At 37.5% G+C, this 7,791-nt stretch overlaps 1 long non-coding RNA gene across 1 annotated transcript in view; it reads left to right on the forward strand.

The window, feature by feature from the left end:
* Window positions 1–7,598, forward strand: part of LOC121074406 — a 30,723-nt gene extending 23,125 nt beyond the window's left edge. The window contains exons 3-5 of the long non-coding RNA XR_005822310.1: window positions 1,265–1,302; window positions 1,629–2,522; window positions 2,905–7,598. This is a non-coding gene — a long non-coding RNA (uncharacterized LOC121074406). The remainder of the gene's footprint in view (window positions 1–1,264; window positions 1,303–1,628; window positions 2,523–2,904) is intronic.
* Window positions 7,599–7,791: the final 193 nt, after the last annotated feature.

The following is a 7,791-nucleotide window of genomic DNA, read 5'->3' on the forward strand; positions in this document are numbered from 1 at the left end:
CTCGTTACGAGAACACTTCTCCTCTATTACACTTGCAGCACGCATAAGAACATTACCTTATAGCAAGCAATATTACATTATGCTTGATCTACAGAAAACTATTCCGCCTCCAGATAGAGACAAAACAGAAGAGAAAACGTCTGCTAAAATCTGAGAGACCTTTCCCTTCTCCCCACCAGTCCACAGCTGTTTATAGTACAACCACACCTTTTCCTTGAAATGCTAGTGTTGCCATCTCTGTATGGAAGGAGCCAGAACCCATTTCCAAGGCAACAGGAAATTTGGTGCAAGTTAACTAATGCATTTCATTTATGCAGTCTCTCCTTTCCAGCTGTGCTGTATGCTGTCAGTTTGCTACAGCAGCTGAATTACTGAAGAGCTGCAACACACACGTCTGCCTTGCTCCATCGCTGGCACCCACAGGTCTTTCCTAGGAGCTTGTTTAACTCCCTAATCAGACAGAAATCTATCCAGTTACGTCTCTAAGTAAATTATTCAACGTGCTAACTAAATTAGCTCATAGATAGGCCCTGTGAGAATAAGAACCAGTACAAAGTAAGCATCACATGTGAATAGTTGGGATAAATGGTGGCCTAACCAGGACCCTCTCTTTTAGCAGCAAGGAGATGAAAAATTGTCACCCTGTATCTCACTGAATCCTATCCTGAACAACACTAATTTATCGATTCCTACTTCTATTTTTATTCTCCACTTTTCAAGTGACACCTTTCATGCAAATCATTTTGGTGATCTTAAACGATCACTGAATCTTAACAGTAGCAGTTGAAGCAGATCCCATTCCCTATTGCTCTTGCCTGTCCCCTTGCCATCATCATCTCAGTTAAAATTGCTTGTTCAACCACTAAATGAGAAATGAACCTGGATTTAAAATTAGTACTTTTAATCCAGATTTTGTTCTTTGGTAAGTGAGAGAAGTGTTACTGATAAAAGATATGGAATAAAATTAAAATGAAGGTGCCTGAAATAGACCTGCATCATTGTAGTCCTAATATTGATTACACTTAGGCTTCACACTCCCTGGACCAACTCCAGTGGTTTCAGAGCAACTTGGGGGAAAGGGTGGTAGAGGTGCCTAGAGCTGAATTTTGTCATTTTAGCAGAGAGAACAAGATTAGAGTTTAAGAGTTTTGTGGGGTTTTTTTGTTCTTTTGTTTGTTTGTTTGTTCCCCCCCCACCCCCCCCTTTTTTTAACCCTAGTATAACCTACAGTAAAAGGCACCTTAAAGTTAATTCTCTCCTGAAGGTGCAGAGATGAAGACAAGAAATACACCCAGGTCAGAGGTCAGTTTCCTTAAAACTAATAAAACTTTTTTTTTTGTTAATTAAAATCCTTGGTTTGCTTCTGATAATCACGTATTGATGACTAAAGTATCTTTCATGATATCAGTGCATCATTAAAAAATTAGAAAAGTAAACATGGAGATGACACTTGTAATTAATTCTGACAGCGTTTCTTCCCAATTTTTGCTTGCAACTTGAGTATGTATGTATGTGGATGGGCATAGTAGTGTGTACAAGAAAGAGATACTCAGATACAGACACTTTACATTATCCTATGATCTGTGAAATTATATTTTCTGCTGAAGCTTAGTGATTTGTGCCTACAGGAGACCTTCAACAGCTCAATATGCCAAGATGACACTGTAAGACCTAAGGACAGGACTTATTAGCCACCCATTCATTTTCATTTGCTACTTTCTACTTTCAGTTTATTAAAAGTGGCTACAATTTTGTCTTCTTAAGATCACTGCTAATTTATCCTGCTTAGAACAAGCAGAAACCTAAAAGTCTGATGGTCACATTAGTAACCCTGTTATTTGCAGATTGCTAAAGAAAAAAAAAAAAAGTGTTTTGCTTCAGTCAAAATAATGAAAGAGAATTATAAAGCCTGACAAGTAAAAACAATAAAATGTAGAAAGTAATAAAACTGTCACAAGGGAAAGACAAGAAGGAAGATTTAATGAGGCAGAATGGACAAGTAAGTAAACTATTTATATGAAGTCTCCATTCAGACATGACGTGCTTCACTATCTCTCATTAAGCCTCACACCCATGCATAGGCCTGACCTGCTGCATTGGATGTCCTCACTCTTCTGTTTCCCTAACTGTATGACATTTATTGCAGACTAATCATGAATAGTTCTTTTAGTGGTAATTTGTTGTCTTCTTCATGTTGGCCAATACTGATAGACTCAGCCTATGCTCAACGAATGAATACCTGGTGAAAAGCCTCACTATAAAGAATGATAAAAGGATTTTTTTTCTGCACAGAGATCAGAGGTCTTCAAAAGGCATGGTTCAGCTGATGAGCATGCAGTCAGAAGATATGAAGCTAAATTTCTACTATTTTCACCTGATTTTCTCTTGGCTAAAAAATATATTCAGCTACATTTCAGAAGCTCCAAGAGCAGAGGCAAGGAAACATGAACAATGGATTACACATGAGTTCCTCGAAAGTCACAGAATATATATGTGAATGGCCTTCTTGGATGGCAAGATGGGTAGGGATTGATATTGTAGATGTAATGACAGCAGCAGTCTGGGCTCTGCTTCTGCTCCATTTGGTTCTGATACCTTACAGGCAACCATCTAGTAGCAAAAGGCTGGGGTGTTCAGCTGGGCTTTAGCACGTTCTTTTGACCGAAGAACTAACTCATTCTGCATTTTAGATTTCCAAGCACTAGCATGTCTTTTTTCATCTAGCCTACTGAGATATCAGGAAAAAAAAAAAAAAAAGTGGCAAATGATTTTGCAGACAGGAAATCATTTAAATGAGTTAAGACTTATTGCATGCTGAGTTGTCTAGACTGAGGGGACAAGCCAGAAAGAAATTTGCTGCTTCGTTCTGTTTCATTTGATGATTGCCTGACATTTTCTTTCTAGCTCCGGGAGATACACTGATGATACATTTTGCCTGTGGTTTGAAGGAAGGTTGGGAGCATGAAATCTGCTAAGAAGACTGAATCCCCATTTCCAGTATTGCACGGAAAACTAGTGACCATTTTATATCTGCAGTGCTTCTTGTCACAATGACTCTGCCTAGAACACCTTATGAATTAATGCAATTCTAAGCAATTTCTTTAGCCCAGAAGCATGGTGAACTGCTAGCAGAGAATACATCACAAATTTTACATAGCATGTTGCTAGTCTTTAGTGAACCAACTCTCAAATCAATTACGTCTGCTGGCAAGGAAGCCTTAACACTGTAAATAATTTAAAGTGCAAACTGTGTGGCATACAACTCCTTTCATCAGCAGAAAGATTGATTTCACCTTGTATCTCTGCTCTACAGAAATGGCCTTTTTTAGTTAAGTTTTCAAAGTTATCACAATAAAGCAGTAAAGTCTGAAGCATGTAACACAAGTTACAACTGTTCTTCTTGGATCTGATAGACAGTCATTAATCAGAGTAAAAATTACTGAGAAGGCAACATTAAACACTTTTCTGTTCCCATTATAAATTTGCAAAAGGAGTTTGTAGAAAATATTTTATTTTAAACATTGACGAACTGTAGAACTTTATTCAGGATCAAATGCAGAAGGAAAAGCCAATGATTCTGGAGCACATTTAGAACTTGGTCACAATAAATTCAGTCCATTTCATTTGTTACGCCATTTGCCATACAGATCTGTATGTGCCCAGCTATGTAGATCTGCCTTTTTTGCCTCATCTGACTGTGAGTTATCTGAACCCAGTGTCCAGGGAGCTGAGAATGGTTTTACTTGTGGTGGTTCAGAAAACATTCTCCCTTATCCTCCCCAGCTCTATGTACCAAAAATCCCTCCTATTAAGAAAGCCTTTGCTGGTGTGGTTTCCCCACTTTTGTGCCTGGCACTCAGGGGTAAAGACAGAAAAGTTCCAGAGATACAATCTCCCGAGAAAGGGAAAGGGAGAGGGAGGTGCTGATCTCTGCTCACTGGGAACCGATGACAAGATGCAAGGAAACAGCACAAAGCTGAGCCTGGGGAGGTTCGGACTGGGCACTGGGAAAAATTTCTTTATCATAAGGGTGGTCAAACACTGGAACAGCCTTCCTAGCCAGGTGGTTGTTGCCCCATGCCTGTCAGTGTTCAAGAGGCATTTGGACACCGCCCTCATTAATGTGCTTTAACTCTCGGTTAGCCCCGAAGTGGTCAGGCAGTTGGACAGTATCTTTCTAGGTCCTTTCCAGCTGAAGTATTCTGCTCTAGTCTAGCCTAGTCTATATCCTTTAGTCCAAAGTCAACTTTCATGGCTAAGTTGACAGCACATTGCCTTACCAAGGAATGTGCTTCCTACAACTAATCTAAGCAGACTTAAGGAAAAAACACATTATTCTTTAATACACACTGAAAAAATGCTTTTCATTAAGCCTATAAAAATGGAACTAGCTTTTCAATTATAGAATATGCAATTGGCTTCAGAAGCCAGAACAAAATTGAAAAAAAAATTGTTTAACCCACTTGTGTTTAGGATTATAGTCAAGGGCTCTAACAAAGTACACATTTCTCTGCTTATGGAATAGCCTTTGAAAGCTGAGTGGTGAATGTGTTTTACTAACATATTCTGGGAGTCCAGAAAAAAATAGATTTCGTTAGAATTGGAGCTATATGGCTACTTATTCCATTACTAGATCAGAAGGGCTGATATTGTGTATGCATAGATTTTTTTAAAATTAGTTTTTGGGTGGTTTTTTTTTTTTTGCAAACCTTGCAGATGTGAAAGGATGTCCTTGGACAAAGTCAGAAAGGAATTTCAGCACAGAGAACCTAATTTCCACTATGTATAACAAGTTTTATTTTGTGACTAGCTTGCCTGCACAATACCAGAATTAGAATCCAATCTGAGGTATCTCATTGTAGACAACAATCTATCCATCAAATCCAGTCTTTGAATTTGGCCCTTTTTACAGTAACTTAACAGTAGTTCAAAAGGAATAGAAACCTGAACATTTCAAAAAATGCCCCAAAACCAAAAAGGATTATTCAATCACTTTTGTCAGGCCTTCTATTTTATTTTTCTACTTACCTTCTATTTTCCTTCTTTCAGATCCCATGCTCAGCATACACTGTACTCTTTTAGGCTTAGAACACTTGAAAAATGAAATTAGACAGAACAAAGCTGCTTTTTGTTCTGTTAATACTGCCATAAAATTCTTGTGTCCTTGGGTTGAAAGTCCGAAATCAAACTCTATACAAGATCTAAATAATAAAATCCATAGGAATTCCACAAAATTGTGAAAATTCAAATACAGGCCAATACTGCCATATAGCCATGTACACAAAAGTGATGCTGCCTGTCTTCCATCTCTACACTCCGTGTCAGCTGAACTGTGCTGTTTGAAGACCATTGACCTCTATTTGTTCATCATAACTACACAGACTTTCTCTTTATCATTCTGTATGAAGGGCCAAAACAGAGCATTGTTCAACAGCTGCAGCGCCAACACGCTACACGCCTGTAGTTTTGACTTTTGCATACACTAAAGCCTTCACGCTCTAATCTTAGACCTTACACCATCATAACAAACTAGAGAGCAACTAAAAATCAAACTTTGTGTTCTAAAATACGATTTTAGCCATATATGTCCTTGGGATTGCAGAAGTAGATGTTCACTTTTGACTTGAAGGTAGAGCCTCATAAAGTTATTGCTACTGTCATTTGTTTTTCTGAGCAAAGGAAGAGAGCAAAAACATTAAATGAGCCTTTCAGGCTTCCTGCCCAGTCCTGTTTACTCTGTTCTAAAGAAAATACCTGTCAGTGTCTTTGTCAGTGTGAAAGGAGACTTCACCATCTCAAAGAAGACTGCATGTGTTCAGCACACTCATGATCTAAGTTTGAGAAGTTTATTAATTTCAGTGGATTCCCATTAAAATCTGGATCATTTCACTCATGGCTCAGAGGGGCTGATAAATGCAGAGCTGTTTCCCGAAACGGTTTTCAAATGTTTGTTAATGCAAAGATTGTGATCTTGGAAAAGGCTGCAATGATTTAATCCCAGTTTTAGAGAGGAAGAAACCTTTGGAAGAAATTTAAGTTTTTGTTCTAACTCCATAAACACATAAAAATGAAAGATATTTTTTCTTAGTCACCATTGTCTTCGTTCCTTTATTTGCTTTTCTCATTTAAAGCAAATTGTCTTTCTGCTTAGAAAGCAAGGAAATTAGTACAATAGTAAGTCATGCATCTGGAAGGCATAATTAATTCCACCTGTTTTACCCAAGAATGTCTCCAAAATAAAATAATATTATTTACAGTTCATGGATGGTACCTCTTTATGGCTAGTTCATGGTTGAGTCCTCAGAGAGAAGAATTACCTCTGGTAGGGAAAACCTACAAATACAGTGGTAGGCTACAGCTTTTTTGCATGCCTGGTCTTTTCACTCTCTACCACAAACTGAATGTTTTGAATTTTAGCACAATAACAGGAATGACCTTGTAATTTTGCTTTGCTCTATCCTCTCATGAGATTTCAATAACTACATGGAATTTGAGTTGTCTTCTGAGAAACCAAAGAATGCCCTACAGCAGTGGGATTAGCTCTTTATTAGGCAGCAGGCTTCTCAGGAAGACACAGTAGTATTTTTTTTGTTCCAGCAGTATCTTTCAGATGAGGTATAAAATAGCCTCAGAACCTCTGGGTATCAAAATTTCTACAGACTGTTTTGCAAGTGACGGATGAACTTACTCTCTGGAGGAAGACAAAAGGAAAGCAACTCTCCTGCCATTGGAGTGGGTTGAAGGGAGGATGTGCAAAGGCTGTTTATTTATTTATTTATTTGTGGGTTTGTGTTTTGGGGGTATTTTATGGCTTGCTGACAGACTCAATAAGTTAAAAAAAAACTTTTTGATTGCACTTCGAGTCTTATTTACATATATACTCACTGAGACAAAGGCTGATTGAATGAAAAATAATGCCCTATTCCAGCTACTCAGTTTCTCTAAGAGTTAGCTTTACAAAGCCTTACCATGTGTCAGCTTAAGCTTGCTAAAAGGCAAAAGTTTGTTTCAGATAAAAGGCACTATTTAAAGCTGCCACGCTCAGCTACACCTCTGCATACATTAAAGACAACACCAAGATTGCCACCAAACTTGGACAGTTAAAAAGTAAACACTGAAAAATCCACAGACATTCAATATTTTGAGTCACAGTTCCACAGAATTCAGCATGAGAAATTCAAAAGGAAATTACATAAAGTGCCCTGATACAGGCAAATGACATGATTTTTATCTAGGCATATACAAATACTTTATATATATACCAATACATGCAAATTGCTAACTTACATGCAAATTTAACTCTTCTTGCTATATACTGAATTTTCTATGACACAACTCGTGTCGCTTCATAAAATAGGGTTTCAAAAATCCTAAATCCTAAAATTGGATTTCAAAAAATGGTAGTTAATTTTTTTCAGGTGGTAAAAATAGTTTGTAGTTCACTTTTCAGGGGGAAAAAAACAGGTTCAAATAATCTTGTGGTGGACAACAGCTAGACTAGAATGGTAAAACGACTTATAAAAGGCTTCCAGTTAGTCACTATCTTCTTAGATAAATTTGTCCACTTTCAATCATCTCTACCATAGATATTTTCTATATCCATGCAAATGTTTGCTTCTTGTGAATCTCACTAAGCTGTAATTAACTTTCTCTCACAGCAGCAAATCTGAAAGAGTAATAAAATGTTTTGCAAAATGGATCTTTTTTTCCAATGTGAAATGTATTGTCCTTCAGTTTCATCGACTATTCTGACAATGTATAAAGCAGTATTTGATTTATGTTCTTTACCTC

The sequence above is a fragment of the Cygnus olor genome, chromosome 1 (genome assembly GCF_009769625.2).
Source record: "Cygnus olor isolate bCygOlo1 chromosome 1, bCygOlo1.pri.v2, whole genome shotgun sequence".
Classification (NCBI taxonomy): Eukaryota; Metazoa; Chordata; class Aves; order Anseriformes; family Anatidae; genus Cygnus; species Cygnus olor.